The 22,809-nt window shown below is 36.0% G+C and overlaps 1 protein-coding gene across 6 annotated transcripts in view; it reads left to right on the top strand.

Annotated features, from left to right (window-relative positions):
• LRRC49 (leucine rich repeat containing 49) overlaps nt 1–22,809 on the top strand; it is a gene marked incomplete at its 5' end in the record, with an annotated part of 129,588 nt that overhangs the window by 41,127 nt on the left and 65,652 nt on the right. Inside the window, 2 exons of one of the 6 annotated variants that reach the window (XM_079914110.1) lie at nt 8,994–9,035; nt 10,329–10,358. The exons of 4 other annotated variants lie outside the window; for them this stretch is intronic. Of the gene's footprint in view, nt 1–8,960; nt 9,036–10,328; nt 10,359–22,809 lie in introns of those variants that run through there. One more of the 6 variants, XM_079914111.1, reaches the window with a different exon arrangement.

The raw sequence follows: 22,809 nt of genomic DNA, 5'->3' as shown, positions 1-22,809 counted from the left end.
GGTCAAGTATCAGATCAGGACTCTTAGTCTCATATATTCTTTTTTTGAATTGTGGTAAAATACTCATAAAAGTACCATCTTAACCATTTTAAAGTATACAGTGCAGTGGTGTTAAATACATTTACATCCTTGTGCAGCCAATCTTCTGTTGCGCAGAACTCTCTTCATCTTGCAAAACTGAAATGTAATACCCATTAAACAATAATTCTCCATCCCTCCCTCCCCAAGCCCCTGGCAACCACCATTCTACTTTCTGTCTCTATGAATTTGACTACTCTAGGTACCTCACATAAGTGGAATCATGCAGTATTTGTCTTTTTGTGACTGGCTCATTGCCACTTAGCACGATGTCCTCAAAGTTCATCCATGTTCTAGCATGTGTAAAAATTTCTTTCCTTTTTAAGGATGAATACTCATGTATGATCCTTGAGGTGGCATGGAACTAACTAGAAGAGGGAGCTGGCAGAATGAACCATGACTACCTCTTCATCCTCACTGTCTTCCCATAGTGCCCTATGAACTTGCCCTGTTCCACCGAACTGCCTTAAACATCATGCTCCCCCTTGCCCACTCAGTCTTTGCATCTACTGTGGCTTCTGACAATACATTTTTTCTATCCTCTGTCTGTCTGAATAACACCTGTGGATGCTTTAGATCTCAGGTTAAATGACACCAAGGGTTCTCAAACTTTAATATGCCTAAGGATCATCTGGAGAGCCTGCTAAAACGCCATGCTTGGGAACCCGTCTTCCATGGATTCGAATTCAGTAGTTTTAGATGGGGCTCAGGAATTTGTATCTTTAGCAAGTCGTGCAGCTGACTTAAAAATACCGTTGGTCTGTGATTTTCAGACTTTGAGTCAGAACCCATACAAGGATCCTAAAGTTGATTAGTCAATTTTAGTTCAAGACCAGAAAAATAAAAACAGAATAGAGAATATCAGTTTGTTAAGCATTGTAAGAGTGAACACTGTCTCATGAAAAAGTTACAGTTTTAATATACGTGGGTGTATCCATGCATGTGTGTGTGTGTGTGTGTGTGTGTGTGTGTGTGTGTGTGTATTATTTTACTGTAGATATTTGGGAACTGGGTTACATTGTAGATATATTTCTCACTATAGATTGGGTTTAAAACGTTTAAAAAATACTGTGGGGTCTTGCTACATGCTTTCATAGCTTCCTATATTTCTACTACTATTGCAGTGTTCATAATTAATTGTACCTTCATTTTAAATTATTCTCCCTGCTAGATTGTAAACTTGACTGAAGGCAGAGGAATGTCTGCTTTGCTCACTACAGTCTGTCTAGCATCTAGCACGTATGTGCTCTTAGTTGAAAATTTGTAACAGGAATTTAGTCCCTCAAATATAAAGATTTTTCTGTGTGGTCTTGTTTTGGAGGGCCCTCTTTCTTATCATTACTAAGTCTTTTGGACTGCTTAATGTCTGGGCATGTGAGGTTTAAAGGCTTAAGCAGTCAAAATTATTTTGGTAGTTGTTTCTGGCTTCCAGGTCAATATACTGATTTGCCAGTAAGGATCTTGCCAAGAACTTCTAGATATGAGACAAATCTATAGAAACTAAACCTTCCTGTTAGACAGTGGTGTATTAAGGGTAGGGTTGTTGATATGGTTTGTCCCAGGGTACAGGCAATATGGAGCTGCAGTATCTGCAGCAGTAGAGCATTTATATGGTCATTTATACTTCAAAAACAAATAGACAAACAAACCCAACGGAAGAGAGATCAGATTGGTGCTTAGCAGAGGCAGGGGGTGGAAGGAGGAGGAATTGGAGGAAGGCAGTCAAAGGTACAAACTTCCAGTTATGAGATAAATATGTACTAGGGATGTAATGTACAACAGTCTAACACTGCTATATGTTATATATGAAAGTTGTCAAGAGAGTAAATCCTAAGGGTTCTCATCACAAGGAAAATGTATATATATTTCTATTTCTTTATTTTTGTATCAATATGAGATGCTGGATGTTCACTAAACATCATTGCTGCTTCTTACCACTATGCACTGGAAATTTTAAACAGTACTCCTTCCTGCCAGTGTAGACCTCTTATATATCCTTCTTCCCCTAGTAAGACAATGGTATTTGGACTCTGCTTTCTCTTTATGATGGCATGGAGAATTTTAAACTAGGTTTCCATTTTCTTTTTTGAGGAAGGAATGCTTTTACACGTTGTCTAGTGACCTCTTTTAGTAATTATAGTATAACTAAAGGTCAGTGAACTACAAGCTTTGGGGTGTGACTTTTCCTTTATTACAGGGCAAAATTTTCAAAATTTTACTGAAAATGGCTCATTGTTTTACCTTTATCAGCAAGTCATTTTCTTTGCATTTTTCTCAAACTGTACTTCAACTTGGTAAGTCATTCTGTATGAATTATATATTCAGAAAAGAACCTATGTTAGGCGAGTCAGAGAAAGTCTAACTGCCTTGCAGTTATCTCTTTTAGTACTAGTTGATATTTGGAGGAGTGAATTATTTCACTGACCTTCAGAATGTATTGATATTTGTTATGAACTCAGGTTGTTACATAAAGTAGTCCTATAGTTGAGATGTAGGACAGTGTTGCTATGTCATTTTGGCTTGAAGGAAATTAATTTTCCTTAGTTCTAGTATCCAGCAAACTGTTAGAATACCTTCATTTTTTTTCCTTTGTGACTAAAATTAACAGGTAACCAACAGTATAGGAATCTTCTTGCTAACTGAATAAAACACAGGAAATCACCTATTGACAGATCTTTTCTGACCACCTACTAAGAGCTTTAAATTTGAGAAATGATTACATACTTATTGCGGAAATTTCGTTATCAGTATCCATTTAATTACTTAGCTTCTCCTGAGGTGTTTGCCTAATGGCTGACATGTGATTCACCTTCAGACAAACATTTAATTGCATTTTTCTAAATATGATGACCTTCATCTAAAGAGAACCTACAAGAGCAGATTCTAAAAACAGTTGTTTTTTTTTTTTTTAATCCATTGCTGTTTTACTCCTTTACCATGAGCAAAACCCCCAGACTGTGCTAAGGCATAGTCCCTTAGTGGCTGACGGTCAAGCCTAGCTGCAGCTCTTTAATTCTTTCAGAAGGAAAATAGGTGAGAAGATATGTCTCCACAACTAATGACAGATTTTTTTCTACTACGTCAGAACAGTAGACTTTGAGGTACGATAAATTTGTTTTATCATTCTCATAGTTGACGTAATTATTTGATCTAAATTTAATTTATTTAAAACATAGAAATTTTACTAAAATAATTTTTATATAATTCTATTATATACCTGATGCCAATATTACGTTATTACAGGCAACTTTTCCTTTTAGAGATCAAAAGTAGAAATTATTCTAAAATATAAAAATGTTTAAAATGGACCAACTTCATTTTCTTCATTGTTTTTAGGACATTCAGTTTATTAGATGACTGTGCAGTCTGTAATGCATTGCATTCTAATACAAATGCTTTGAATTTTTCTACACTAATTTAATTAGTTAATTTCCTCTGCCCTTGTTTTATTTTTGTAATCAAAATGACTTTTTATTTCTGTGAGTTTTAGGTGTTTGCTGATCTCCTGTTAGACTAGTAACTATGCAGATGGAATATGAACACAGTGATACTGTGTACTCTTGCCAAGTGGCAGTATTTATTATTGAAGACATTGGAGGTTTTTTTCTGATTTAAGGGAACTAGCATTACTGCTATTCACACAGTAAAATTGTAAGATTTGAAATTGTAAGATTATCCTGTTAAGTTCTGTAGATGAATGAGCATTAGAAATCAACAACTTTCTATGCCTTGTACATGTTTATAGTATTTTGTACAGTTATAAAATCTAAAAGTGTTTTGCGTTAAGCTGGATTTTAAAGTGTGTAGAATACATTTGCTTTATATCTTCTAGTTTACTCAGTTGAATATAGAATTTACTGTCAAGAGAAAATTACTGAAGTGACATGACAAAAGGTTAAAGGCTTCAGTCAGAGGTGTTGTCAGGGAGCACCTGAAAACCAGGTGACTGACTGCAGCAGGGTCAGAGCTTTTATAGGACATTTGGCAAGTTGAGTACGTAATCTTGTGGTTTACCCTACGAAGCAATTTTCAACTTTAACCTTCATTAGAGGTTGTGGATTATTCTAGTTTTCATGCCTCTTGCTTGAGGACTCACTAATCATTAGAATAGTATTTTTTGAGGACTGTTTTTGCAAGCCTTGTGGTTTATTGAAGAGTCAAAGTTATAGGGCATGGGTGGTAGATAATAAAAAGGAAAGAAAGGGGGGAATAGGTACGAGGCTATGGGGAAACTGGGGATCCTCTATCATATTTGTTTTATTCCTTTGGTGTTATCTTTGAAGGAGAGAAAGGCAGGAAAAACCTATTGGGTAGCAGTTACTTTTTATTGTTATTACAAGCCTATTTTATTATCTTTCTTTCTATCAGTATCTGTAGTCATGTAAAATATTAATTCTGTAGGTACAATAATTCATACAAGTGCTGTTATAGATTTTATTTATATCATTATGAAGGAACTTCACAGGAAGTTTTTTGGATATTCTTATTATAATCATAAAGTTTCATTTATGTAAGGGTAATTTATTTGTGTGTGTATGTGTGAGTTTTTCTAAAAGGAAGGATTCTTGAACTAAAATTAAACTAAGACCCTGTGAGCAGGCTGTTTGCACACATAGGCTCATACTGGGTTCACACATACATAGTTGAGAGGCTGACAGCTATTCATGGCAGTAAATTAACATTTTAAGGCACTGATGTGTCAAAGTCCCTTTTGGGTTTTACTAATGTGAAGGTTCTAGAAGTTGCAGACATTTTTGGTACATATTACTAAGGGGGAATTTTTTTTTTTTTTCTTTTTTTGCGTTACGCGGGCCTCTCACTGTTGTGGCCTCTCCCGTTGCGGAGCACAGGCTCCGGACGCACAGGTTCAGCGGCCATGGCTCACGGGCCTAGCCGCTCCGTGGCATGTGGGATCTTCCCGGACCGGGGCATGAACCCGTGTCCCCTGCATCGGCAGGCGGACTCTCAACAACTGCGCCACCAGGGAAGCCCTAAGGGGGAATTTTGAATCTTAAAATTACTCATGATTATATGTTATATTGGGAGATTGTTTCTAGGTGTTCAGAAACACAATTATGGTAAATTGAGACCAATGTGTGTTTTATGATTTCCTTTTTGTTTTGTTCTACAAATTCAAGGTATAAGTAGATTAAATCCGAAATGCATTTAGAAATAAACTTAACGTATATAGGTAACTTCCACTGGTGCTCTTCCTTGTACTTGTAGAAAATACTTCCAAAAGGGGTTTGAAGTATTTTGCAATAAAAGTCTCAAATACAGTGAACATAAGCATTTAAAACAAAGGTAAGTGACTGTAATATTCCCTTCTTGTCTTTGTCTTGTCATGTTATGTTTTGTTTTCATTGCAGTATAGTTGATTTACAATGTTAGTTTCAGGTATATGGCAAAGTGATTCGGTTCTCATGAAAATAGAAATTCTAAAAAAAAATGTTTACATATCTGTTATGGGTTAATTTACGTCCATTCCACCTCCCAACTCCCCCACCCCAACCCAAATTCCTGTGTTGATCTCTTAACCCCCAATACCTCAGAATGTGACCTTATTTGAAGATATGGTCTTTACAGAGGTAATCAAGTTAATAGGAAGACATTAGGGTGGACCCTAATCTAATAAGACTGATATCCTTATAAAAAGGGGAAATTTGGAGACAGGTATACAGGAAGAGTGCCATGTGAACATAAAAATGGCTATCTACAAGTCAAAGAGAAAGGCCTAGAACAGATCCTTCTCTCACAGCCCTCAGAAAGAAGCAACCCTGCCAACACCTTGATTTCAGACTTCTAGCCTCTAGAACTGTGAGATAATAAATTTCTGTTGTTTAAAAAAATAAAAATAAAAAATAAAACAAAGGTAAGTGAACAGATACTGAAAGGACTGAATAAACTGGTTAGTTAATTTCAGGAAAAAAACAAGGTTAAAATCAATCACGCCAAAACCCCAAGTATGTACTGCTAACCACAAAACTTTCAAATTTGATCTACTGGAGGAACTTTTGTTTATCCTTTATAAATCAGTTCAAACACTAAACAAGGAGAATTATTTTCTTTTTCTATTATCTCTACCATACCTCTTAGAGTACTATATATAATATCTGTTTTGATGTATATCCAGTTATAACTTAATCATAGTATCTGTCATATTTGGCACATAGTAGGCATGTAATTATTATTCTTTTAATTAATGAATAAATAAGACCAAAGTTTAAAGCTGATGTTTTTCAATATTTATAGATAATTTTTAACAGCCCGTTTCAGCATGTTATCTTATTTAGTTGTCTGAGGATTCAGTTTGCAGCTAATTCAGCATGGCTGTCCCCTGGGATATAAAATGCTAAGAAGTAAATAAAACAAGGAAGCTAAATTAAAATTATTTTATGGTACAGTTGGGTTATTAGAAACAACTGTCACAAGATCTTCCAGACTGAAAGCTTTCCTCAGTGATTTAAGGTTTCATTGGATTACTTTTTGAATATTTGAGTAGATTCAACGTTGTTCTTGGAGAAGAACTGAGACTGTGCTTCAGGTAGCTTCTAAATTATCTGATGCAAAGATAAGATAGCCCTCTTATATATAAATATAAACATATGCCGTTTTAAAGTCCTTGTCTACTAATTCCAACATTCCAACATCTGTCATATCTGGGACATTTATAGTGACCTGTTTTTCCTCTTTGATGTATGTATTAAGTTTTCTTGCTTTCTCATGTATCTGGCAATGTTTTATTGCATTCTTGGCATTGTGGATATTATGTTGTTGAGACTCTGTGTTTTGTTGTCTTAATTTAAAGATTGTTGAGTTTTGTTCTGTAAGGTAGTTAAACTACTGGAGAATCAAGTTGATGCTGTTGAGGCTTCTTTTCAGGCTTTTTTAGGGCAGGTCTAAAGTAATCTTATTCTACAAGTAGAGAAATAAGCTTTATATCTATATTTATTTTTTCCTGACAGTAAACACAAGGTTTCTACATCAAAGGCAGACTGATTAATACCTGCAGAATATCTTTGCACTGGTTTCCCATGCTCCATTTTTCCTCAAAGGGTTATGTGATGGGGCAGATGTCAGGTACATGTGCAGGGTGGGGAGTTTCTAGCACATCAGAGGAACCCAAAATTATTAGTTTTGGAGCTTATATAGGAGATGCTTGCACAGCTTCACCTCCTCCCCTCTGGAGAAGGAGAGAGAGACAGAGACACAGAGAGAGAGAGATGGGGAAGGCTTCTTGGTCAAATACCCTTTAGAATGTAACTGCTTAGTTCTGGGAGATAAACTTCTATGTCATTCCAGAGGTCTCTACCTATGCAATCACTTTTAAACCAGGTGCCAATTTTCTTTGCTCAGAAAGCCCTGCCCATGCAGAAATATGAACATCTTAACATTGCCCAATATAGAGCAGCCCAACAGCTAAGGCATAGCATTTCTGGGACCTCAACTGTATTCACTGTGTTTTCACTGTGGTCTCTTACTATTTCTGGTTGGACCTCCAGTGTCTCCCAGCTCTGTGTGGCCTATAGGTACACTTTTCATCTCATGGCCCCTTAATAGTTGTATTTTGGTAGGTTTCCCGGAGCCACCCTGTGTTGGTACATCTTAATATTCAGCCAAATACTTGAAAGACTTCTATGCAGATTTCTGGAGTTTCTTCTCTACACAACTCCTTATTCTCCACTACCCCCCACCTCAAATCCCAGCAGCCCCAGTGGACCCAAACTCTGACCTCTGTTTCATCCACCCAGTGAGACCTCTGTTCCTTTTTGACTCCCCTTCTCTGTGCTGTGATCTGGAAAGTGCCTCCAGGCAGAAAGCAAGACTAAAGTGGCCTTCATGTGTTTCTCTTCTCCAGTGATCAGCTCTATCCTGTCTGTTGTTCAATGCTTGCGTCTAATGTTTTGTCCAGTTTCATAGTTGTTTACGTTGGGAAATTGATCTGATACCATTACCATCATAGCCAAAACTGCAAGTTCCTTCTACTATATTTTCAGATTATCATGTTGTGTACCATCTTTGCCGTCTACCTGTCTGGTATTTAAAGGATATGAATTCCCTTTAAATTAACAATACTGTATTCCTGTATCTAAGAACCAGTGACTTAATCTAATCCTGAATTGGTAAATGTGCAGTTTCTGTGAAAAGCCTCCCTGATATTTAAATTAAACAATTAAGAAATGAGCTAAAAATCTATTGTAAAAATCCACTCCAGTATCATGTTATTTGTGCAGAAATCTCCATGCTCTGTCTTTATTACTTTATCTCCCTATAGAAATTCCTTCAAAATTTAGCATATTCTAATATTTTTTAAAGAGATTGAGGAAAGAACTAGTTAAACCAGAAGATTCTGGCTAGTGAAAGATACTACAATGGAGCACCGATTTTGTTATGGGTTAAAGTGAAAAGGGAGCACTATGAATGTATGATTAAATTATTGGGATACTTTTTCCTGTGCCCACACATTAAATATGTCTACATATAGTCATTCCTGAGTCCATGTCTGAGATTACAGGATCATGTCATTCTCAAAAGAAAAATATTTTCCTATTTGTGATAGAAAAATACATGTTATCTAAAATCTGTGTTAAATTATTTAGGAATACATTTATAAGAATTGTATGTTTCTATAAGACCTGCTGACTTTTGATGTTTGAAGGGTGATTGATAATCATACCCTTTCTCTTCTGCTCTAAGTTTTGAATCAATTGAAAAATACAGGAATCAGACAAATGGAGTATGAAATAGCAGAATGCAGTTTAGATATGCACCTACAATCAGGCTTCCTAATATATATCTCTCCTGGATTGGATTTTCAGCTCACTGGCAGAGGAATTGGAAAACTGAGATCTCCCTCTCTGGGAGGAGTGGAGCCAAAGAGAACTCTCCCATCCTGGAGACTGGGTGGCCTGAAAGAAAAATAAGAGAATACTATTATGGTATTCCGGTACTATTGTGTATGCACTTCTCCTTTTGAGAGTTTACCTCCTAGGAATTGTGTGTGTGTGTGTGTGTGTGTGTGTGTGTGTGTGTGTGTGTGTGTGTGTGAATAGGTTATCAGATGCGGTAAATTAGTTGCTTTCTCCATATTAGTTTTTAGTATTAAAGATGACTTTTATGAAGGGCTGAAACTTAGCTTGGTCAGGAAGGAAAATTATTGCCTGATCTTCATAGTCACTGAACTTCCAGTCAGGCCTTGGTTAAAGACTAGGGCATTTTCCCCTTTAAAAAAAATCTTGCTTATATCCAAGTAAGGGAGTTGGGGTTCTCTATAAATAGGGAGGATATTTCTGGATTCTTGCCTTGAAGGGAGGTGAGTCAGTTAGGCTTGTTTTTCCTGGACACCTAAAAAGATATCACAGTGGCTTAATTATATACTCCAAGGCACCTTAATGGGTAGTTCAGAACTGTTGACTAGCATCTGGGAATTATTTTTTGACAAAACGTCCTTCTTATGGTTTAAAAAGAAGTTGACAATGTCATTTGTTGACCCCATGTTAGAGACCATAGTTTTTAGTTTAGGAATCTCCTGGGAAGCACTGAATAATGTAAGCCAAATTAATAATATTTTTCTGCTAGTTCCTTTCATCTTGTCTTTGGGGTTTGGTTTTTTGCACTTCTGGGGTATTGGCTTGTGATTCTCCAAAATAACCCACTTGAGGGATTATGAGAGTGTTTTTCATAGCTGCATGGGATTAGGATGTAGGACTACCTTAGAGATATCCAGAGGATGGTAGCTAATAATTACTCCTCATCCTTCACATCCTCTACCATTTCATTAAAATGACTTCATCTCTTTCATTTAAAGAATTTAAAATTTCTTCCCAGTTGGTTTCTGAAGAACGTTGTTGATACATTTCTCTACATAAAACACCAAATAAGGCATTGTGGGGAGTGACAGAGGGTAAATATATGGCTTCTTTTTTCTATGAGTGTATAATCTAATGACAGAGAACACACAAAGACACAAACGTAAAACAAACCACCACTGCTGCCTATAGAAAAGCCAACAGCCCCAGAATCACAGTCTATCAGCTTAGAAGCTCTGATGTAAAGAGCACTTCTTCCCTGATAACTCTGGCTTTTTGCCAGGGAAAAAAACCTTTTTGGTTTTTTTTGGGGGGTTGTTTTTTTATTGAAATATAGTGTTACTGAAGTATGTTGTGTTAGTTTCTGGCGTACAGCAAAGTGATTCAGTTTTATATATATATATTCTTTTTCATATTCTTTTCCATTGTGATTTATTACAGGATATGGAATATAGTTCCCTGTGCCATACAGTAAGACACTGCTGTTAATCTATTTTATATACAGTAATTTGTATCTGCTAACCCCAAACTCCTACTTTATCCCTCCCCCACTCCCTTTCCCCTTTGGTAACCATAAGTATGTTTTCTATGTCTGTGAGTCTGTTTCTGTTTTGTAAATAAGTTCATTTATATCATATTTTAGATTCTACATATAAGTGATATCATATGGTATTTGTCTTTCTTTGTCTGACTTACTTCACTTAGTATGATGATCTCTGGGTCCATCCATGTTGCTGCAAATGGCATTATTTCATTCTTTTTTATGGCTGAGTAATATTCCATTATATATATATATATATATATATATATATATATATATATATATCTCACATCTTCTTTATTCATTCATCGTCAGTGGACATTTATGTTGCTTCCATGTCTTGGACATTGTAAATAGTGCTACTATGAACATTGGGGTGCATGTATCTTTTTGAATTAGAGTTTTCTCCATATACATGGCAAAAAGTTTTTGAAGAGCCCTAAAGTTCAAAAATGTGGTTCTGAACCAGTAGTATCAGCATCACTGGGAGCTCATGAGGAACCCAGAATCTCAAGCCCTACCCTAGACCTACTAGATCAGCATCATCATTTTTAAAAGATCCCTGGGTAATTCAAATGTGCATTATAGTCTGGGAAGCACTGTTACAGAGGATTCTGATTGTGCTTGTTTGTTATTTAGGTCAAGTGCCCAGTTGGAACTAGTCACCGTGGCCACAGGCATATAGGACATCCTAAATGCTCAAGGCTGGGACATATGTTCTCTATTCCCTAGCACAATATGCGTGGGATCAGTTTGTGGATTGGGTTTGCTACAGAAAAGAAGTGTTCTGTTACCAGGGGAAGCAGGGAGATAAGAGATATCTGACAAACTTATTTCCTCTTTCAGATCTTAGCTTACATTAATGTTAGGGCCATCTGTTTACTAGCCTGTTCACTTTGGGTCATTTCATCCCATTTCCTCTGTGTGAGTGTGTGTGTGTGTGTGCGTGCGTGTGTGTGTGTATGCGCAGGCACGCGTGCTACTCCCAATCTCCCTCACCTCACAGTACCATCTGTCTGGCTGACCTAGATATCACAGATTCTTGCTTCTTCCACAGCATGGTTCTTCTATCACCTCTCACTGTCATACTTATCAAATACATATGAATACTTTAGGATAAGCACACACAGACCTGTGCCTAAGTCTGAATTCACTTCCTTGTAGTCTTGGTAAGCATGTGTCCCTCACTTACTGTCTTTCCTCTTGCCACTGAGGAATTAATCCTTGGAGTCATGCCTTTTCAAGCTATGAATTGTTAAAATATATTTTTATTTACTAGAGGGAGGCATACTTTTAGCCCTCAGGAATTATAACACCTAGTGACTAACTTACAGGAAGTTTTATAACAGGGAAAGAGAAGGTTATAATCCTTTACTATTGTTATTTACAGTTGACCCTTGAACAACGCAGGGGTTAATCCGCTGATAATTATAGTCAGCTCTCCTTATCTGAGGTTCCTCTGTATCCTCGGATTCAATCAACTACATAGTACTACTGTGTAGTACTGAATTATTTACTACTGAAAAATATCTGCTTATAAGTGCACAGTTCACACTCACATTGTTCAAGGATCAACTATATTTTGATGTTCATATTTTCTTGGATTTGTTAAGCTGTCTCCTATTTTTTGATATGTCCTCCTTCTTTGAGCACTTTCTTACTTTCTGGCACAACTAAATGTTCCAGGCTCATCTTTTACAGGGGTTCTGATTCCTTTTAGTGGAAAACGGTATTTAGACATCAAGATTTGAGTGCCAGGTATGTTCATGGTTACTGGGATATCATTGCTTCTAGGCCTCCTCAGTGGATAGAATTAGGAAATGTGTGTGTGTGTGTGTGTGTTTCTGTGAGTTATATACATTTATCTGTTTGTCTATCTGTATACATTTAAAACTGTGGCTTTATACTGGCACCCTCATGAATTCAATAGTGAAACTTTCAATTACAGTTGAATTCCACAGGGCTTATGTTAAGTTTTTATATACCTTGATACTTGAAGGACAGTTTGTCTAAATATAAAATTCTTGGTTCATTCATTCTTTCCGTGAGTTTTTTAAAAAAATATATTGCTTTTGTTACTTTGCATTGTAAGTTGTGTTTAGAGCATCTGGTGCCAGTCTGATTTCAATTGTCATCTTTATGCTTAGAGGTCTTGAGGATTAAAAAAAAAATTTTTTTTTAAGTCTAACAGTTTTATTAGGATATGTTTTCAAATTCATCCTCCTGGTTCAGTTTTCCCAGGTACCTGTTGGTCCTTTTCAATATGTACATTTTGGTCTTTTCTCATTTCCAGAAAGTTTCCTTGGATTATACTTTTAAGTATTAGTTCTGTTCAATTGTTTTGTTTTTATCTTCACGATCTCCTATTACACATACTTGTTTTCTTCTTTGGTTTTCTTCTATTTCAACCACTTTACTTCTGATCCATTTTATTTCTTTGCCTTGTTTTCATTCTCTTGGTTGCTTTTTCTGGCTTTCTTCAATGTCCCTTAGTAAAATTTTATTTGGATCTAGTCTCCCTTGGGGACTTTGTGATTTCATCTTTGATTCTGCAATGATTTTGTCTTTTCCTTTCATTTCTTTCCTAAGTTCAATCAACTCTATTTTTATTTTTTCTTGTTATTGTCCATTTTTGCTTTTAATTTTTGAATTTTATATTCAAGGTGGTTTTTCATACCTCCAAATGCTTATTTGAGGGTAATTAATTCAGTGTGGAATATCATGTTATAGTTTTCTTGTTCTTCATATTTCTTTTCAAGGTGGGAGGGAATTTTCATCAGCTTAAGTGGGTTTGATTTTGTATTCTCAAAATACTTGGTATAGATTTAGTCTGTTTTTGCCAGTTTATTTTGTGAGTTTGGGTGATTTACAAGAATCTTAGGTCAAGGGTATCTTCTGTCAGTGTAGCAAAAGTACAGTGCGTGTGCGTGTGTGTGTGTGTGTGTGTGTGTGTGTGTGTGTTGGGGAGAAGGGATTGTGTATCTTCTTTCTAATCTTTATTTTTGGGGTTCTCTTTTGTCTTGCAAGCCTCTACATTTTCCCCTTTTGCCCCTTTGCCCATTTTCACCTTCACCATCCAATTTCCAAAGACCTCCTTTACCTTCCTTTCTATCATCTCAAGAGCAATGAATTTTTGAAGACTGCCACAGCTAATCATGTGCTCTTAAAAGTCCATTCCATGTAGCACATGCTCTGATCTAATGGCACTCTCCAATATTTTTGCACCTAGTGTGGACTTTCTCTTTCTGGTGGTGATTGTAAATTAGTTTTAGTGCCACTACTAGTTCCCCTTTTCTCTCTTGGACAGAGTTTTTTTCCAAAGTGTCCTTCTGTATTACCTACTTTTAGGTAATTTGATACTTGGACATTCTCTGTCTTTTTGTTATGTTATGGGCATTGGTTTTATGTGATTTGTCTGTTGTTCTTGTAGTTCTTATATTGTTTTTTGGAAGATGGACTGGGACATTCAGTTTATGGTCCTGTATTTGCCTCACATATATGTGTATACATGCATGTATGCATGTATATACTTATCTCTCCTATCAGAATGTAATTTCCTTAAGAGTAGAAATTCAGTTTTACTCATCCTTCTGTCCTTAGCAATAATCCCAGTGCCTGTCATACACAATGCCCTTTAAACCTTTCTTTTCCATATTAACAATTAAAACAAAATTGTAGTACAACATGTTACTCTGTTAATAAATTATCTATCCCTTTCCCAAAGGCTGCAGATAGCTAAAGGTTTGTAATATGAAGTGAAAACTCTTCTAACTGTGCAACTATGCCCATGTGAGCTAGATAACCAGCCCTGGGAGTTATTATTTGAGAACCTGAATATATAGAAATTGCCATGTTCCTCATGAGTGAAGGAATATGATTTATATAGTACTATAAGATGATGCTCTTCAGTTTAGAGGAGAGCCCCATGGTTCCTGAATGAATACATTATTGTTATTATTATTGTGACTTGACTATAAAATGAAATGAGAGATTTCAGGAATCTTTTGTTCAAATGAAGAGATAAGTAGCAGTGTTACATTATGCTACTGTAGTTTAAATTGGTTGGGAAGGTCAAAAGTGCTACAATGAATATTTAATGTTCTGATGAAATCTTAAGGGAAATGATGATGTATTCACCAATACCAGTTTCACACTGAACTCTTCCTTACAGTCATTCTGTCTGGATCATGTAGCAAATGAAATTTAATGTAACTGCCATTTGAATGAGAGATAGATACTTTTGGCAGTTCATGATTCAGAAAGAGAAGTAAGTGATGGATAGGGATATAGGGATCAAACCTAAGAATATACATAAAGACTTATATATATGAGTGCTATGGGCTGAAGCGTGTTCTCTCCCCACCCCCCCATGCATATGTTGAAGTCCTAATCCCTGGTACCTCAGAATATGACCTTATTTGGAGACAGGGCATTTAAAGAAGTAATTAAGGTAAAATGAGGTCATATGGGTGGGTCCTAATTCTGATAAGAATAGGACACCTCTGCACACACACACACACAGAAGAAAACCCATGTGTGTGAAGACGGGGATAAGATATGGCCATCTACAAGCCAAAGAGAGAGGCCTCAGAAAAAATAAACCCTGCTGACACCTTGATCTTGGACTTCTATCCTCCAGAACTATGAGAAAATGAATTTCTATTGTTTAAGCTACCCAGATTGTGGTACTTTGTTGATAACCCTACCAAACTAGTGCTACAAGGATACTCATTACAGAATTTTTTAATAGCAGTTCAAAATGGAAACAACATAGGTATCCAAGAGTGGAGGCACAGATTTATTCTTATTCAAGTTTACCTATCCTACCCCCTCTGGCAGTCTCTTTGATGGCAGCAAAAGACAGTAAGAATAGTCAACGATGCAGGCTGCCACCTTCATAAGTAACCCGAGCCAACTCATGAGAATTACCAGTAGAATGAGCACCACTATCTTTCAGTCTATGGTTTCCTCTATGCAGTGGATAGTGTAGCAAGGCCCCATGGATTAAAACATTAGTTTTATTTATGCTGATCATGAACATGCCAGAGAGAAAAAGAAGACAGGTACTATGCCTGGAAATTCTAAGCACACAGACTCAGTATATCACTTTTTACCAAAATGATTTCATTATTTGTTTTCTATACAAATTTCCTCCAGAACCTCCACTGAATTAAGATTTAAACTGCTCAGTTTATTCTTGTTTGTTATCCCTAATCTCAAATTGCTATGCCAAGACCAAAATATATTTGCTTATATCTGATTAAATATTTCTGGTTTTTGCCAACTAAACCTTACAATATAGTCCCCAAGATTCATTACCACAAACAAAAATCTTTCAAGGTTTATTTCTCATATATATTATTTCTTGTAATTTCTCTCCATTTTAATATAGCAGATTTGTTCCATAGATGACTAGAATTCAGCAGGTTAAAAAAATTAGGATATTCTAAAAACATTGAAATACTATGCATTCATTAAAATAATAATTTTAAAATAATGACATGCAAAAGTGTTAGTAGAATATTAAGGAAGCAGTATACAAAGCTATTGCATATAAAATGCTCTACATTTTGTATATCTATCTATCTATCTATCTATCTATCTATATATATATCTTTAGGAGGAAAGATTTTACATGGTTTTGGTTTTTTCCAAATTTTGTTTTTATACTTTTCCAAATTTCCTCACAAATTATGTATTACTTTTATAAGCAGAAAAAAAGGAAGGCAGAAAGGAACAGATATGGAGAAGAATGCTGATTTCATCTCATGGCCACACTTAAGATTTTTTGTTGCATAATTATGGAGTGAGGTGAGGTTTTCAAACAAAGTTTTTTTAATGCATGGACACTGATTCGGCCAGAATAGGTGCTAAACTGGATCTCTCTCAAGGCCCCTGCTATGTCAAAGGTTAATCTTTGTGCTGCCAAAATAATAGGAGGTACAGGGCACCTCAGGGCTGAGAGTGGAGCAGTGAGGAGGGGCATTTAGGTATTTTGAGAGTAGTGGTCTTTATCACCTGGCATGGAAGTATTTCAGAATTTTAACTAAGGCAGTTAGTTATACGAAGTGTATATCAGCCCTGCATGTACATCTCAATCTCTTTAATGGCTACATTTAATTTCATTGAATGGATTAATCTTAATTTATTTAATGAGTCCCTTATTGATGGTCATTTAGATAGTTTGCCATTTTTTGACATATTTGTGAACATGGGCCAGTATATCACAGTGTGACTTTGGAGAAGTCATCTTTCTCCTTAGAATTATGAATCCTTTCTTAATATTAGCAAGGAATTGTGAAGTTCACATTAGAAATCTGTAGTTTTAAGGGGATATTGAAGTTTACCTCAATGGTCTCAAACCTTGACTTTGCATTAGAATCACCTATAGAACTATTTGGAATTATTCATCTGTGACCTAGAGATTCTGATTTAGATCTGGATGGGTTCTAAGTATTTGTATTTTTCAATAAGCTGCTCCACAAATGATTCTGTTGCCCAGCCAGTATTAGCAGCTACTGAAATATAGAAGAATTAATATTTTAAAAGAGGACACGATTGTACGATTTGTCAATGTCTAACGTATTATAAGAAGCATTGGCGAAGATGTGGAGCTACTGAAGCTCTCATACCTGCTAGTGGGAGTGTAAATAGGTAAAATTTTGTAAAACTCTGGCAGTATCTATTAAGTTGAACTTAATAGGATACTTTATACTCAGCAGTTCTACTCCTAGGTTTATACTCCACAGAAAAGCTTAATATTCTTAGTTTCACTATTTATAATAACACCAGACTGCAAACAAGTGTCCACTAATAGTAGAATAGAGGAAGTAAATTGAATGCTATTTTTATATAATGGAATACTACCCAGCGATGTGAAATCATCAAACTACAGCTACATACAATGTGGATGAATCTCAAAAAAACAAAACATGTAGCAAGAGAAGCCGGATTCAAACAAATGCATATATACAATTTTATCTAAAACAGGCAAATCTGTATCTATAGTGTTAGAATTGGGAGAGTGGTTACCTTTGGGAGGTGTAATGACTGTAAGGGTACACAAAGGGAGGCATCAGGGTGTGGGTAATATTTTGATCTGGGTACTACTTACATGGGTATGTTCAGTTTGTGCAGAATCATCAGGTTGTGTACTTGTGATTTGTAGTCTTTCTATGTATTACATGTTGATAAAAAGTTCAAAAATATTGTAAAACCATCATTAGGAGGAAGTAACAAATAAAATTTTTTCATGATAGAATAATAGCTGTCCTTCCATTAACTGTAAAAGAGGAATTTGGTCTGCAGTGGTGTGCTGAGGCCAGCTTGTACTGGCTCACTAGACCAATTTAGGTGCATCTCCTCACCTCAGCAACATCATCTTCGTAGCTTAAAACTGGCCATGTTGGAAATATTTACACCATGGAATTGGCAAATGCTACATCAGGTGGTTGTTTTCTCAGAGAGCTGCTTACCTACTCAGTACTGAGTTTACATCTCGTTGTATGTGGAGATATTATTTAACCTGCTTTATAGCTCATGGCATTAGTAAACAATATAAAGGTCTAAAGTGGCTAAAATGATCATGCCTTTTAGAATTATCATTATCATATTTGAGACTGCAAAGAATCTTTTTTTCCTTCTGTAATTCACATATCAATCCAGTAAGAGGAAATATGTCATTAAGAACTTCCTTTGTCATTTTAAATTTGGTTGCAGTGTCACAAATTAGCATTACAAGAACATTATCAGGTCCTGAAATCTACCCTCAGTAATCAGAGTCATTGTGAATCACCTGAGACTGAAGCTATGTTGTTTTTTTTTCCATCTTACTGCTAGAAAATGATCATTGTAGCCTGGAGAAAGCTAACAGAATTGTCATCTGCAGTTGAGACACTCAACTCTGTGCTGGTGTCTTCTGTCAACCAGATGCATACAGACATAATAGATATTCTCTTTATTGAATCGTTGTCATGGCATTGTTGTGACAAAAGAGACAGTTTAACATTTTTCTCTATTCTGTTCAGCTCTTTAGGTCTCTGTGCTCTCCTTTTCACTTTCTTTTTGATTCTATCTATATCCACAGTCTTCTCTTTATTTCTCTCTGTTGTCACTTTAGCTTCTCAAATATTAAAATCTCTTAAATATTGTGATGAATGGTTAAACTACTAATAGTTTCCCCAAGGGAAATTTGGAGTTCTTTTTCATGCAGTGTGAAAATTTTTTTCCAGCATATTTTTGCTTTGTGACAAAAACATAGTGAGTTATTATTAGAAGGTATCTTGAGATTCTTTAGGACCATTCATTTCTAAGAACCCCCTACTACCATCATGTACTAAAAAGAATTCTAGTGACTAACATTAATTAACATGTATCAAACACGGATGGTTACTTGTTATGGAGCACCAAAAGAAACAGGAAAGTGAAAGAAAATGTATATGGAGAAAAAATATATATATGTATATATCTATACATATATATCGGGTTGGGCAAAAAGTTCGTTTGGCCAACCCAATACATACATGTATATATATATATGTATATCTATATATATGAAAAAATGCATGTTAGTTTTGCTTACTATAATGCTAAAACTGATTATGGGGTTCAACGGTTGTTAGCCTATTCCATTTTTAATAAAGTTCCCCATCATCTTTTCACCTAAGTATTTTAGTAGTTACTGATGATTGTTGTCTGAATCCATTACTTCTTTAGGGGTTACAAATGGTGATATTCTATCATTCTTCATTTTTTAAGCTATGTTTCTTCTATAAAGAAAACTTTTACTAGCTTTTTGGTTTGTGCAAGGAAAATAGGGTAAGTGTTTGATTCCCTTTATCTCTATCCACTGCCTTTGACTTTTTTACTTTAATTAAAAAATTTTTTTTGATCTCTAGAAGTTCTGTGCCTTTTCAGATCTTCTTGGAGTTTACTCACATTTTTAAACCTGTTTTTATTTCTTGGAATATATTATAATTTTTATATTCTGTTTGATGATCCCATTATATGAAGAAGTCATAGCCAGTTTGACAGTGTCACCTGTTGTTTCTGCTGGCTGTTAGAGTGTTTTATTTCCTTTTGAACTGTGAACCGTTTATTTATCTTGGTACCCATCTTTGGGAATTCTTGGGGTCTTGTATAAAGGTAGGTTTCTCCATGGATGAGTTTCATTTGTTTCTGTCAGATGCCTATGGACGTAAGAAGCCTTCGACCTCTTCAAAATATCAATTCTCCTCTTGAAACATTTTAGACCACGCATTTAGTGTGGATTCAGGTTGCAAATTGTGGTTTGTGGTTACAAGTAACCAGGGAAGAATTTTCCTCTAGTTCTTAGCCCCAGGTTTTGAGATAGGCAATATTCCTGGGGTAGTAGGTAGAAAAGTTTATAACTCACCCTATATTGAGACCCTAGCCCTTGCGGTCACAGGGTTATGGACAGGTCTCCAGTAGACTCTTCAACTTGGGTGGCCCCTGGGATTTGTCTTCTGTCCTCCAGCTTTGAAGATCATGTAAACCAGAGCTCAGGTTCATTAGGTTCAATAAGTACCCTCACAACAAAAAGGTCAGTTTCAACATTCTGCTTACCTCTCTGGCTTCCCACCTTTACTTTTTTTTTTGGCTTGCGTACTTCTTTTTTTTTTTCCGGTGCACGGGCCTCTCACTGCTGTGGCCTCTCCCGTTGCGGAGCACAGGCTCCGGACGCACAGGCCCAGTGGCCATGGCTCACGGGCCCAGCCACTCTGCGGCATGTGGGATCTTCCCGGACCAGGGCACGAACCTGTGCCCCCTGCATCGGCCGGTGGACTCCCAACCACTGCACCACCAGGGAAGCCCTTTTTTTTTTTTTTTTAACAGGTTATGGATGCATTCGAGAAGATTTTTAAAATATATTTTATGCATTTTTAGTTGTTTTTAGCAAGAGCCTCAGTCCACAAACTTAGTTCATCATTTTATCACAAATACAAACACTGTCATTATATGCTCTTTTCTTTAACTGTGCTTCATTCTTTAAGATATTAACTGTGCTTCATTCTTTAAGATATTATCTTATTGATCTTTCTAGTTATTTTATGTTTATTGTGTATATTTCAGTCCTTGTGAGCACACTTGATTTATTCTACTGTTCCATTTCATTTTAGCCTGCTAGACACATAGTAACTATTCAGTAAAATTCTCACTTATCAGTATAAAATAAGTGAGCTTTTCATTAAGATTATTCCAGAGTACTTGATACTTCATTGGTATGAAAGAGTAAAACCCCTTTTACTAGCATACCTATCTTACTTTTGGGGAGAACTTTCTAATTGGAGAAATTTGACTGGTATTTGGGAATTCTTAGTTAAATATCTATGTGGTATACATGCATCTATGGGAATTTTATATTTTCTCAGTATTTTATTAAGTAAGCATAAAATGGACTGAAATAGTTCATTTTCCTTTTGAGATGAAAGTTTTGATCAGTAGGGACAGATTGTTCCTCTATAGGTTCTTTAGCAGATAGGAAGCAGATGTGGCATTGGGTGGAGACCGCTAGGGGAAGAACAAATGTATGAGTAATCTGGAAAACGATTAAAGTCAAATTATGAGTTAAATGTCAGCCTTTGGACCAAAACTTTTCCATTCTCGGTACTTTGAAGAGACAAGCAACTGAGTGTTCTTAATAAAGGAGAGACTGTTCTTAAAAGCCAGTACCACCCCACTATACTTAGTGTTGTATTTACAAGTGTTTTTGTTTTTTAATAATCTGATTTAGACTTTCTTAGGTAGGATATAACCCTTCATTAGCCTGTATTTGTACTTAAGGAGTCTGGTTTTATTTGATTAGCGAATGTCTTTAAAATCATATGCACTTTGTGCATTTCTAGGAATGTCTGGCATGTTTACTGGTCAAATGCCTTGCAGATGGAAATGGAATTTTGTGAGGAATCTTCTGGATCAAATACGAATCTATTTTTACTTTAGTAAAACTATTCAAAGCATAAAGACTTCAGTCTGGGTGTAAATGCTAGCTGCTGATCTGGGAAGGGTTGCCAGGAAAGTACCTGCTAAGGATTGAAATGATTTTCCCATTCCTGGGGCCTTTTTTTTGGTTGTGCTTGAATTACAGACATAAACCAGATGGGCATCAACAGGTCTTCTAGATCTCTGAAGTGCTTCATGATGACTACATTCACTAGGCACAATGTTTTCTCCTGTATTCACTAATGTGCTTTATAGTATTTGAATTCAGTGAAGATACTGTTTAGTTTTGTGTTTAACAGCACCCATTTAGAAATTATTAGACTAATTCCATTCTCCAGGGGAATACTTGAGAGGTAGAGCTGGGGACAGTTATAATCATTTCAGTTTAAAATTATACCTGCAATAAGAAATAAATCATAGACTCTCTGCAGTCCAGCTTGTAAATAAATAATAAATAACAATAAAATTAGAATATATCTACAATGAATGAAGTTTTCCAGCTTCTCTGTGCTTCTGGACATATTTTTCCACTTTTCAGTGCATCTGCCTAATTAGTGACAGATATCAGGTCATAGTGGTCTTATCTGGTCATAGCTTACAGTTTAATTCTGTTCAGATATGCTGGGCCATTGAAGAAAAATGCTCTTCAACATAGAAGAGCTATGTTGCCTCTACTTCTCACATTAGTTAATATCTTAATGTTGAAATTAAGTTATACCATCCTGTGGTAGCTGGAGGAAAACGTAATGAAAGCCTTTTGGAAACATGTGCTAATAGCCACTGGCCACCAGTGTAGCATAGTGTTCCTCATAAAGGAGAGCTGATAGAGGAAAAGGTGATCTGTCAAACATGTAGCTTTAATACTTTAAGTTTCTTTGTAAATCAATTTATTGAGATATAATTTACATGTAATAAAATGCACCCATTTTATGTGTAAAGCTCAGTGAATCTTGACAAACTATACACCCTTGTAATCACCACCTCAGTCATTAACCCGAGAGAGAAACCTTCCAGATTCCTCTCTTCCTCACACCCAAATAATTACTAATCTCTGTTCATACTACACTCTGAATTTCTGTAGAACCTATTCCCTCCTCTTTACTCTCATAGCTACTACCTTAGATATGCTTGACCCTTACTTTTTTCACCTCTATTACTTACTGCAATCTACTGTATAACTGGTTTTTTAGTCTTTAACTCTTTTTTTTCCTTTATACCTTCCGTAATGTTACTAAGTTGTGATTATTCTAATCACATTAGCCCCCTACCTTGCTTAAAATCCCTTGATGACCCTTCACAGTTCCCATTCTCAGTCATCAGTTTCTAAGTAAGAGATTGGCTCATAGTGGCAACTGCCTTGATGACTTAATCAGTTATGAAATATGCATGGAGAAGCAGATTTGTGAAGGGAAGGTGATG

Source organism: Stenella coeruleoalba, assembly GCF_951394435.1.
Source record: "Stenella coeruleoalba genome assembly, chromosome: 2".
In the NCBI taxonomy this organism is placed as follows: Eukaryota; Metazoa; Chordata; class Mammalia; order Artiodactyla; family Delphinidae; genus Stenella; species Stenella coeruleoalba.
This window is presented reverse-complemented; position numbering and strand designations above follow the sequence as displayed.